Genomic DNA, 14,075 nt, shown 5'->3' on the forward strand with positions numbered 1-14,075 from the left:
AATTCCGTCTATAGATGGTTCTAGAATTTCGAAATTTTAAGCAAATAGGCTCCTCTCTTTCTAATAATAGCTTCATATTGAGTTATTTTCTAACGGAGCATTTTAATAAGGATGTATAAAGGATATGTGGAAAATAAGAAGAAAAAAGAAGGGAGGTAATTGGATAAGAAGAGGGAAGGAAGACGAACGGTGTACCGTGGAGAGAGAGAGAGAGAGAAGAGAGAGAGGAGAGAGAGAGAGAGAGAGAGAGAGATGGCACGAAAATAGGAAGAGCAAAATAAGAAATGATACTGGGAAAGAATGCAGGTGGAAAAATATAATTATAAAGAGAGAGAGAGAGAGAGAGAGAGAGAGAGAGAGAGAGAGAGAGAGAGAGAGAGAGAGAGCTGTGCTCAAAGCCAGGAAAGAATACTCGTATGTTTTTTTTTTTCTTCCTCAAAAATGTTTGCCCTAGTATCAGGTTTAAAGAGTTTGAATCAAATCTTTACAGTTTTGAGAGGCTACAAGATCACACAAGCCTTTGCATCTGCTTGTAAGTCGCAAATATTTTATTTCAAAATACACTAACGATCACAATCTTTTGCAAAAGTATAATTACCCCCTTTTGCTGAATATCGTAACGAATCTGAGCTTCTAATTTCAAAATATAATTATATCTGATCGGTTCAATCCCGACATAAGAGCTAAGAACCAAGTCCGTGAACACATCTGAAAGCAGATGGAACCAAATAATGCAGCCCGCACCAACTTGAGACAAGACAGAACAAGTTGAAGTGTCAACAGGCTAAAGTTAAGAGGGCGCCGAGGTTATTGCAGTTACATACGGCAAGTCACATTTCATCTGTGGATATATCCCGAACCTTCTTCATCCAAGAAAGATCCATTATAAGCATTCCAGAGAGGAACTAGGAACAGTAACTCTATCCCTCTCATGTACTATACATTAATTCCAGATCCTTCAGCCTTCACTAATTGACTCCACTGCGTTCCTTGGTCAGCTTCCTCGGCCTGGAACTCTCCACAAGATATGACAGAAACGGTGCAAGATGTCTCTGCTCATCTGACGCTCTAAAGATCCGATGGATTCATGAAATTCTGCGAGACTGCACATTGCAATTAATTCTAATGTTCGGTCGGAATTTGGTGGAGATGTGTTGCGATTTCGGTGGTAATGAATAGGTTTGGTTGAATTTTATACCAATATGCAGTTTTTCAATGTTCGATTTATGCTCAGGTGTATGGACAGATTATCCTGAAAATCTTGGATTGGCTTCGTATGAAATTTACTTATCCAGGAAAGACCCATACACGTTACAACGCGCACACTCAAGATGAAGTCAAAATGTCCATTCCTTTACATCAAAACAAAACTATAGCACAGAGCTCAAACGCTCATCAGCAGGTTTAGATTTCAAGTGAACTGAAGTGGACTGCTAATAATGAGTTACCTACAAAAATAACTGTGATTACGATAACATCCGCATGATAAGGCGTTATTGTCTACTGTAACATTTCTGCCTCTACAGGAATTTAATTTTTCACTTTATTTACTTTTAATCTTATTTTATATTAAGGGGTTAGGGTAGCATGATGAGTTGACAGCTCACGACTTCTACTGCAATATAGGAAATCGGAACGAAAAGAAGTATAATTAACCGACCCTCTCTCAGTCCTGCCTGGTCTTCTTGTACACATTGATCCCACGGAACTTGAAAATTTTTTTATATGTTTTTATTTCCTTTGCGTTTTTACGCGCTCTTCCATCATATGTTAAAAAAAAATACATTCAATTACTACCTGTATGTAATGTCAAAAAGATTGTAATGAAACAAATAAATAAAATAAAATAAACAAAGAAAGTAACAAGGCTAATTGCGAACAAAATGCGTAACTATCGATTCACTAGGTTCCAAAGACCAGGCAATAGCCACAGCGACCAAACATAATACTTTGAACATCGAATTCACTTTCCCTTGAAAATAACTTACATCCAAAGGGAACTGTATATATGAAATGTGCTTCTGGCTCAGCAGAATTCGAACCTAGGCCCTGTTGGGTTTGATACTGACGTCACAGACCTAATCATCCCGCTATCAGGAGATATATATATATATATATATATATAATAATATATATCTATATATATAATATTATATATATATAATATATATATATAGATATATATATATATGATTATATATATAATATATATATATATATTATTATATATATATTATATATAATGAAGTTTTCATAATAAAACTAATATTGTAATACTTACCTGAACACCTGAATTAGCCCCTGGTCACTGACCAGCCCGAACTATATCCCCACATATTTACCCACTAAGTGGGTAATTTTAACTGTCAGCGTTACCAACGCTGCAGGTAAAATCTAGTCAAATGAGTTACCTGTGTTACCATTGGCAACACTGCCGCAAATACCGGCCACCAGTGGCCTTCCTCCTCAATTGAATCATTTACTATCAAATTGAAGTGGGGAGGAGGGTGGGAATCATTCAGGTGTTCAGGTAAGTATTACAATATTAGTTTTATTATGAAATCTTCATATTGCAATACACTCCCTGAACACCTGAATTAGCCCGATTAACAACATTTACTCGGAGGCGGGGTCAATCTCATTCAGCCCGACCTGTCCACAGAACATACGCAGGTAACTCATAAGCAACCTAGCATGTATAAAAGCATGTATCCTCACCTAGTTATCTAACTCGGAGGTGAGGATGTTTGCAAAGAAAGTACTTCAACATCAGTGTTGAGTCTAAAGTACTGTCTAAGTCAGAAGTACCTACCATGTGATAAGCTATACTTCTTATTCATGGAGGTAAAAACAAATCTCCTCACCTGGTTGTCCAGCTCAGTAGGTGAGATGTTTGCAAAGAAAGTACTTCAACATCAGTGTTGAGTCTAAAGTACTGTCTAAGTCAGAAGTACCTACCATGTGATAAGCTATACTTCTTATTCATGGAGGTAAAAACAAATCTCCTCACCTGGTTGTCCAGCTCGGTAGGTGAGGATGTTTGCAAAGAAAGTACTTCAACATCAGTGTTAAGTCTAAGGTACTATCTGAGTCAGAAGTACCCCCATGTGATAAGCTATACTTCTTATTCATGGAGGCAAAAAAAAAAAAAAAAAATCTCCTCACCTGGTTGTCCAGCTCAGTAAGTGAGGATGCTTGCATAGGAAGTACCATACCGTCGGTGTCGAGTCCTAGGTACCGCCTGAGTCTGAGGAACCTCCCATGTGGTATTCTATACCTCTCATGTATGGAGGGGAAATGGTGAACCTCCCATGTGGCTATGTAGCCTCTCATGTATGGAGGAGAAGTTGAGTGTGCAGGACCTTCAGTTCTCTACTGCTCACTGATGTAGATGACTTGTGCTGAAGAAGTAGTAGTTATTCCAACATGACCATCGGGATCTGCCTAACCTCAAGGGCCTAAGGGACAAAGCACTCTGTCTAAGCTTGACCAACAGAAACACTAGAGTTCATTAGACTATCACTGCCTCCCTAAACTTCCAACACCATAAAGTTCATTTAGACTATCACTGCCTCCCTAAACTTCTAACACCCTGAAGTTCATTTAGACTATCACTGCTTCCCTAAACTTCTAACACCCTAACTCTACCAAGCCAACTATAAAACTGAGTTACCGCAACAACGACAGGACCCCCGAGAGTAACCTCTCTGAAGAAACTGAAATCCTTAAGGTACGGTGTTGTGAAAAACCACAACAACTCTCAAAAAACCACCTACACAAGCGCCGACAGCAACATTCCTCTGGAAGCCAAAGGGTAGCCCTCCGCATACTTGCGCCCTTGGATTGACTAAGAACCCATTCTTATGAGTGTCCGGATAGCGCTGAGGCAATGATTTAACAATAGTCACTCCTCTCCTTGCCAAGAACATAGCATAACCCTCAGAAATGTTAGTCTGGTATGCAAAACCCCTCGAAACCAAAGTGAAGAGGTTATCAAACAGTCCAGGCTCAGAGAAACACCCATCAACTCTCACCACATCCACACAGAGTGGCTGTGAAAGGTGTCCTCCAAATACGAGCCTCATGATCCGTAACCCTTACCACATGAATCAGTGAAGGAACCCAATATAGAAAAACCTCAACTGACTCGTAAACCGGAAGTCGGACTCCGGCAGAGAACCCGCTACCTCATACAGAAAAATGAAGCTAGCATCATTTTTCTGTATGAGGTAGCGGAAGTCCTTCCCCAAAAACTGCCCGACTCGCCGAAACCAGACTACCCTACTTGATGTTTGAGAGACTGCTGGCTTGGATGAATACAACGTATCAAACATTACTTGAATTAACTGAGATCCCTCCGGAGCCTGGAATACGGAAAGAGAGAATGAACAAAGTCCACAGTCCGTTATACTCAATTCCTTCGCAGAAAAAAAAAAAAAAAAAAACAACTAGCAAACGAGTCTCTCTTAAAGGTATCCATCCATCCTCTGTCAGACCTGTCCGGCCACACTGGAACAGGAAAAAGGAGAAAAGCCGAACCCTGACAAGAGCAGCACCAAAAACCCGGAACCTACTACGCCTGGCTGCTCGATACCAAACGACAAACAAGATCCCATCATATCTGAGCCTACCGATCCGATTGCGCAACGATATACCAACAAGAAGATGGTAAACTCCTGTGCAAGTCGTACTCGACTGCGCAACCCGCACTCCCCCCAGACATCATAATGTAACCCCTGCTGTCCGACCGCGGCTGTCCATCCACTCACAAGAGCGAACTGTCTGTCACCAGTTCCGCAAAACCTGTAAGAGTTAGTCACTCGACTGCGCATACCCTCACTACCCAGTGACGATAACGTTACACCTGAACAGAATATACCTTGGGCTTGGCGGTCAACGCCCACCCATGCAAGTCACTCCCATACTGTTGCGCCAAACGTGTATCAACCAAGACGATGACCTAACCTTGAACCAGTCTCACTTAACTGTGAAACTCCGCACTCACCAGTGACAATGACACGAGACCGGGACGACAATAGGCGAGCCACACACCTAAGAGCAAAGAGGTCGTAAAACGCGATCCAACTAACCCCCGTTACCAATACTAAACCTAGACTGGAGTCCGGAGCAAGTGAGGGAGAGAAGTACCCGTCCCCCATTAGACACGGAATCAAAGTGGAACCCACCTTGAAACCCTTTAAGGTGGAATCGAAAAAACAGCAGGAAAAAGTTGAAAAAAAAAGGAGAGAGAGAAGTCACTACGAGTAACCACCGGAGCACCTAGCGCTGACGTTGTGCAGGAGAACAACCAAGTGTGCGGTACATAGTGCTTTAATAACGGGTTACGAACTGCGGAAGCAATGGGAGCCGCAGAAGGAAATTACCAGCTACAACTAAGAAAGGGGGCCGAGGGCACAAAGGTGCTAACTACGATGCAGACGAACTGCCAACGGCCGTAGCACCTCAGCAATTACCGCTGTAAGCATGTTACGTCTCACACACCTAAGATATACATGGGAACGTAGAAGGAAGATTACTAACTACCCTATGAAAGGAGTGGGTGGTGACAACCGGTATCAATACAGTCAACGATGGTGCAGATGAATCTCAAAACTGCCGTAGCCTCCTCAAGAACTACAGAGGACACACTACGTCTCAAAACAAGTAAGGATGAAAATACGTAGTTGCGGATACCGCCTTGAAGCATCAACACCAGCAGCCTGAGAACTACAGGACCCGCGAAGAGAGAGAGAGAGAGAGAGAGAGAGAGAGAGAGAGAGAGAGAATAGTAATCCTCTCCAAATTTCAGGATGAAACAATGAAAACTCTGGCTCTGCTGAGATATTGGCAAATAAAAAACAGGATGAGGGAGAAGACTCCGAAGCGACATCCGAAGAATGAGCAGCTAAAGTAGATTGTGTAAAGACATTATAAGTTTTAAGCAAAACTGGGCGAGAGAGAATACTAGACCGACTCTGTTCTCCACGATAATCTGAGAAACTTTAGAAAATCAGGAAAATTATCAAGACGCGATCGTGAATATAGTCCGTATTGAAGCTACAGTAATTGACTTGCGTTAATTCGATTTACGATGGGGTTAGTATTTAAAATCGGCACTACAGACAAATAAATCTTCCTATATCTCTCGCGCAGCTGGCGTAGGCAGCATCGTGCCTCAGACAGCGAAATTGTTGGGTTTAAAACTAGAATTTAGCCAAAGGCCAAGTATTGGGACCAATGAGGTCAGTCAGCGCTGAAGGGAAATTGACAGAAAAGTGTTTGAAAAGGTGTAACAAGAAGAAAAACCTCTCTGTTGCATAATAAGTCAAGTGTTAGGAGAGGGTGGGGTATTATTTTAGTTTCAACCATTATGGGAAATCTATTATATTGATATTTTTCCCGAGTAAAGCACGTGATAACAAAACACTTCTTCTCAATACATTATTGTCGCTAATGCATACTTACAGAGAAAAAAAAAGATTAAGTTTTTACCTCGAATTTTTCCTAAGTCGGGAGAGGTGTTTCCTCTACGGTAATGTTTACTTTTAATGAGCCCTCTAACTTACTTTCTTACGCAAACAAAAGCAGTTCCAGTTACTCATTATTGGCTGAGAGGTGTGACATCGTTATGACGTCATGGGTTTCATAACCAATTACGAATGACTTGAGTCGAAAACTAAGTTTCACTAGCATTTCAGCGGAGTAATAAAGTTACCTGTCTAGTGTCCACTGGTATCCTTGTTTGACTGAATACTCGAATAATGAAGCAAAAAACGGCATTTTGTCTTCCTGTACCTATGGCAGAGGTAGTGGCTGGCCCTTCTGGCATTAATTTTGACAGACCTTCGATTTCCTACCGATTGTTTGCAGTGCAATGTGGTCGTCGGGTACCTGGCCACTTCCTACTTTAAGTTGCATGTCAGGGAACCTTGCAACGGCTTCACGTTTTCCCTCAAAGCAGCAGCACATTTTTATCAACCAACAGTTTAAGGTAAGCTTCATTAATTTATAGAGTATATTATAATGGTGGTAGTATAACGATGTATACAGCAGTACCATCACTTTGGATTTGGTTTGATGGATGTTAGGTAGTGGCCTAAGGGGGGGTCGCAGGGGGGGCGAAGGGGGGGCCCCCGGGGCCTAGGCCCCTGGTAGGGGTAACAGGGCCCTAGGCCTAAGGTTAGGTGGTTGTATTAAGGGTTCGGTAGTGGCCCCGAAAATTCACTGTGGCCTTAAGGGGGGGTCGCGGGGGGTGGAGCCCCCCCGCTAGGGGCCGGAGGTAGTACAGGGCCCCTAGGTAAGGTTTAGGTGGTTTGTATTAGGTTTCGGTATTCCCCGAAATCACTGTGGCCTTAAGGGTGGTCGCAGGGGGCTGGGAGCCCCCCCGCTAGGCCTAGGTAGGGGTACAGGGCCCTAGTAGGGGGTTAGGTGGGTGTATTAGGTTCGGTAGTGCCCCGAAAATCACTTTTCTCCTCCTCCCCCCACCCAAAAACCCCGTTTCCCACTGGGATCCCCCATAATTGAAGTAGTAGTAGGTTTATGCTTAGATTTTGTGTGTAAGAGTAACTCTGTTTCTTTTTTATTCATTTCCTCATGTTTCTATGCGATGTGCAACACCAATCTGGTCGTTTTTTTGCCGTTTTTCGTCGTTAATACTTGAAAAACGGGTGCGGCCTTCTCCTGGACATTTACCTTTTTCTGGAAAAAAACTTTTTTTTTTTAACTCCAATTACATAGTAAATCTCTAAATCGGTTGGTTTGCAGTCAAAATAAATGTTAAATTCATTGAAACCACACTATTTCTGATGCAACAAATATATTTTTATTGCATTTTTCCAAATTTGGCTGAAACTAAAAATTTACCGAGGGTGGAAAATAGGATGAAGAGAGAATATGAAATCAGGAAAGAGAGAGAGAGAGAGAGAGAGAGAGAGAGAGAGAGAGAGAGAGAATTACAATCGTCTGGGATGAAGAGCGAATATGAAATCAGGAAAGTGAGAGAGAGAGAGAATTACAATCGTCTAACATCTCCACCTCCATAGATTGCACACTCTTCTAAGTTAAAAAGATATCATCTTAATGATAATATACTCATATAACTAGGTACAGCTGTGAACAACCGAACGAGAACTTGTTGCTAATGCGATCGAATCCTATAGCAACCTCACTTTATTGTATTCATCCGCGTGCGACGGTAATTACTGTATTCATGTTATAAATGTAGCTGAAGCTGATAAGGCAAAATTACGTGCATCAGCAACCTGGACAGAAGTCCCAAGCTTTTGTATGAATTCAAACGCAGCCGTGGTAAAAAAAAATAATAATAATAATAATAATAATAATAATAGCATGAAAGAGCTCATTACTGTTGTTTTCACACCAACAAAAGAAATAATAAAGTATATAAAGTGCAAGGTTCGTAATACCTATGAAATCAAGTGAAAACGAACGGAATCGCTAAATTTTACGCCATCTATAACCTGAGAGAAAAACTAGCTTCCAATGAGACGTATTAGTGAAATTTTGGCCTTAAATTACATCGTAAGACGAACAGTATGACTTCGTTGCACAAGTTAAGTATCCAGATATTCATTAATATACTAACTAAGAACAAAAACATTAGCCGAGACCGAGTGATATGGTTAAATCTGGAGCCAAGGAAACAGACTAGCCGGCATCATTGTCTGTCTAAGCCACGCCTTCTTACAACAGTGATGTTTGACGACAAAGCTTCTGTAATTGTAATTTGATTGAAAAGTAATAAATTAATATTTTACGGTAATTAAATTAACTTTATTAGGCCTAATATTAATTCAGTTGTCACTGTAATTTGATAATAAGACTGGTAATTATTTGTAACTGTAATTGATATAAGCACAATGTAATTACTGACGGCAATGAGTCTGTTAAACGCGGGTTAAACGTATGAAGACGTCATACATACGAATTCCTTATCTGATTATATGCCACAAGATACCTTATTGACTATGTTAAATGTCAACATAGTTGAAAATACGTCTCCTTCAAGACGTTTGTACAAACATGGCATAAGTGAGGAAGAGTTGTTACATTAGTCACGCTAGCCAATCAGGACAGAATGAGATTGATACGGCGACGCAACCCGTATTTGTCAAGCTGATTCCAGCGTGAATGACTGCAGAGTTAGTTTATACTACGCTAATATGATGATAAATATAATACAATTATAATGCTTTAGTCGGACAGAAATTGATCTTCATTCTGTTCGATTAAATTCATATTGAATTATCGTAAGATCGGATTCTCGTTCGTTTTCAATTACACCTGTACTAAATTATCCGAAGTCAGAATGCCTTAAACCTACAGCGTTAGCCACTATAAAAATCACTCTACCGATATGTAGTACAGCGAATACTTTAGGCTAGGCTAGGCTACTGTATATGCATACGATATATCATCGTGAACACTAGGCTAGCCGTAGTTACTTTTATTAGATTCTCTACATACTGAATTATCGTAAGTCAATATGCATTGAACAGAGAATTAGTTGATATTAACAATTATCGTATCGTATAAGTAGAGGAAAGTAACCTTAAAGACGAAGGAGCAGTACTCAACCCTTCAGAACCCGAAACCAGATCTGAAAGACCAACCATGGCCTAAAAGCTTCTGATGCAAGGAACTCGAAGCAGGAAAAACCCAAAGAGGCTCTAAGGACACTGTCGCTCTAAAAACTACTACTTATAATAGAAAACCGACCCTAAGAAGCCTGCACTTCTCTTCCTAAACACTATGTAGCCTATTATCCATACTCGTCTGTATCTGACCTAATTTTTTATCATCCTGAGAACTTACAAATCGAGGGGAGGGGAAATCTGCTGCCAACACTGCCTGCTCCGCGCCGGGGGGGCCGGTAGAACCTACCCACTCGGAGGCTTGTGGTTCTCCATTACCCCCAGCACCCGTTAGGGCTGGTTCTGGAACAGGCAGGGGGGCTGAAAAAGAACGATTAGAATAAACTATACTACTAATAATACTATCTCTATTTTGGTTAAAATATTCGTCAGGCTAGAAATATGCTTAACATACTAGATGATGACCTGTCCACTAATTTCTAGAATAACTAACTAATGTTTCCTTGTCTCCTGACCAAGACAAACATCTCTGACTGGTATTGCACTGAACCTTCCTACACGAAATAACGAAAAGAACGTCGATCATGTGTGAGGTTACTCATCCTACGCTTGAAGGGCGTGCAGAGCCGATGAGCACCAATATATCCAGCAGTAGGAGGCTCGATCGTCGAACTGTAGATGAAGCAGAAGCAGAGGCGTTTGCAGACGGCGACGACGTTTATTTTCTAACTTATCCATAGCGAGTATAAAGTAGCTATCCAAAGTAAAACGGGAGAAAAAAAAACGTTAATAACAGTCCAAGGTCGTAATCTGCATCCAAAATACATAAACTCTTTGAGTGGGGTCGGGCTAAATGACCAAAAGTTCGCCTGATGTGGGACTGATCCTCACAGCATGGCGAACAATAAACAATTGAGGAGGAAGGCCACTGGTGGCCGGTATTTGCGGCAGTGTTGCCAATGGTAACACAGGTAACTCATTTGACTAGATTTTACCTGCAGCGTTGGTAACGCTGACAGTTAAAATTACCCACTTAGTGGGTAAATATGTGGGGATATAGTTCGGGCTGGTCAGTGACCAGGGCTAATTCAGGTGTTCAGGGAGTGTATTGCAATATATCGTTGTCGATGTAAGGTTCTATACTTGCTATCGAAATCAACCTAAATGAAACAAAAATCCATAGATTCGAATCCTAGCTAGGGCAAATGGACTTATCGCAAAGTTTCTTCCAGTTGTAAGTTATTCCCTGTATAAAAAAGTTACTTTATTATTATAGACAGATAGGCATATAGATAGATATTCAAAATCATTCATTATCAGTGAATGGTTCACTGCCTTTACTACGAATTACTTTACTCTCTATCCGCTTTCAAAATTGAAAAGAGAAAATAGAAAGGAATATTTCTCTTTCTACCTGAGGAAATATCCGGGAGAGTCCAACAGCAGTAATCAGGACTCCATTAACGAGATCCGTCACCAAAATTAATCTGAATCACAAAATTAATGGGACTGAACGTTTTTCGCTTTGTACGAAATCTGATTCGCTCTTCATCACACACATTTCTCTTTCTCTTCCCATGATTTTTTTTTTCTTTTTTTTCGGGGGAGCTATTTGACTTTGGGTATTTTTCTCTCTGTAGAGAAAAAGTTCGAACTTTTTTTTTTTTTTTTTGTAAGAGAAAGATGAAACGAAGCTGAGCAAGAGTAAGGTTATGAGGGTAAATATCCTCCTGGGATGGGAATTACCTCGCCGAGGTCCTCTTTCATGTAGATTCGAACATTATTCGTAAGTTGTTGAAAATGGTGGTATCACAACTTGGCTAACCTGCCAAAATGTTCATGAAATGCCTTGCTTATTTCCACTTGAGTGAACCGGTTCATAAGTGACGGTTGAATTGCTGTAAGGGCGACAACTGTTCCATAGTTTAGGCCTTCTTGGCTGGATTAAGATACAGTGTACCTTGTGGTATAGCGCATGTGACACATTCTGGGAGTGTGGTGGATTTGAGAGAGAGAGAGAGAGAGAGAGAGAGAGGAGAGAGAGTGAGTTTGCATTGACCTGCACCATAAGAAAGGGAACAATCTAAGGCGTTTGTATTCACAAGAAAGGGCCATAACTTTCTTCTGTATCGTTTAACCTTTCGACCTCAAACCATCCCCCAAGCCCCCCAATATTTTCCAACCCCTCCTTCTTAACAGACTTCTGCAGGAAACGTGTCTGTTTACCATAACCATAAAGAACCAAATATCTTTAGTTCCCTGATGTGTAATTCGGTTCAGAACAGTCTTTGATATAAGATAGCCGATTGATTGATGAAATTTAGACTGTCAAGACAAGTACCTACTGGGGCACTTTCAGCCATTCAGAGCGGGAGTTGGAGTGGTTGGACAGCAGGTTCAAGAGAATAAAGGAAATGAAGTATAATGAGCTTAAGATGGAAATGAAACGATATCAGATAATGGTTACCTGAGATACGACTACTTTTCCAAGATTATTTGAGATCATTTATCTAGTTTTAAAATTATGTTTCGTCACCACAAGTGAGCTTCGTTGTATTTATGAAGAAGTATAAATTTTATCGTTTAGAAAAAAAAAATTACTTTGAGACCTAAATTGGTCTTAAGTCACTCAATGTAATATATAACTTCAGTAGGAAGGGGGATGATAACTTCGGCAAAACAAACAGAAAAAAAGGCCATCTTCTTCATCATTGGTGTCTTTGTGGATCTGCCAGGAAATTGGATAAAAGCTGACCACAAAACATGAAGCCCGAAGAGATGAGGGCGAAGAGGAATCAATAAATTTGGGAGAGCATTACCTTGTAAAGAGACAATGGACACTTCCATTTTCCTCTCATGAGTCACATGGCACAGTAAAAGGAAACAGTTAATGAAAAGTTTGTCTTCAATTACGGTAGTCGACAGGTCTTCAACATGTCTCGCAAACAGGTTGAAAACAAGTCAACGACCGCAATGCGGAGCGAATAATTAGCATTTGCTGGTTAATTGAATGAAACACTGGTTTAAATGCCCAGACGTCTACCACGCCTTTGTTTTTGTAATTTATTTCTCTCTCTCTCTCTCTCTCTGCTGTTGCTTACTTCCAGCTAGTTTTACCTTTTTGTTTTTAGTCACTTTTTAGTCATATGCCCGGTAGGTTTGTTTAAAGTATTTTAAGGAATTTGTTTTTTGTGATATTCATAATTTTACATAGTGACGTTCCTTTTAATAAAAACAAAATTACAAGTCATTTTGCAGCCTTGAAGATGCAATGGATTATTGCAAAACGCCGTCGGCCACAATAAATGGAGTTAATTGATCGTGTGCTTGCCATCTGCTCTTGATCTTTTCTGCCTCCACTAATATAAATATATATATATATATATATATATATATATATATATATATATATATATATATATATATATAATATATATATATATATAATATATATCTAATGTAGCACGAAGGAACACTTACTAAATGTAAAAGAAGTTGACAGGCCTTTTATACAAGATCAGAAAGACGGGCTGGTTGGGTATATGTATATATATATATGTATGTAGTATATATATATATATATATATATACTACATATATATATATACATATATATACAGATTTATATATATATATATATATATATATACATTTAATATATATACATATATATATATATACATATATAATATATATATATATATATATATATATAGATATATAATATATATATATATATATATATATATATATAGACACATATATTAAAATAAAATATTTCATATGATAAAAGAAAATTAGTATTTTATGGAATCTATTTTAAAATAAATTTAAGATTTTTATTTATTAAAAATAATGAATAAATATATTTTATGTAAATATTTCTCATTTATATATAGTACATAAAAATATTGCAAATATCTATTGATTTTATCTATAAAAAATCTATGGTATGTAGAAAACTATTGTGATCGTAAAGTTTGGTGACTATTTCGACGTAGAAAGGATAGTGTCTGTAATCTACGAGAGCTATTATATGAATACGTTGTCGTTCATCATCGTAAGAAATATGATACATTCTAGTAATATTTTTATTGAAAGTCTGTAACTCAAGGGTTACTGTTTTGCGAATAAAAATTTTCTGGTTTTCAAACCAATTTTTCAAAATTAAATTTATCATCATACGCCACGCTTATTATATTTATCACAAGGTAAAGGAAAGATGTTTGTAAATATATCCCAAATGTTTTATTTTTTCATAATATTTTTTTTTCACCTTCACCACACTTTTTACATAAATCGCCCAAGACAAAAAAATATAAAAAATATATACATTATTATTATTTCCTTTGATGATGATGACCACGTAGACATCTCATCCCTTTTTTTTTTTTTATCTTTTTCATGGTCACCATCATTGTTATTTTGACAAGTAAATTCTCCGTGTTTACGTTTACGATG

This window comes from Macrobrachium nipponense, chromosome 45 (assembly GCF_015104395.2).
Source record: "Macrobrachium nipponense isolate FS-2020 chromosome 45, ASM1510439v2, whole genome shotgun sequence".
Lineage (NCBI taxonomy): Eukaryota > Metazoa > Arthropoda > Malacostraca > Decapoda > Palaemonidae > Macrobrachium > Macrobrachium nipponense.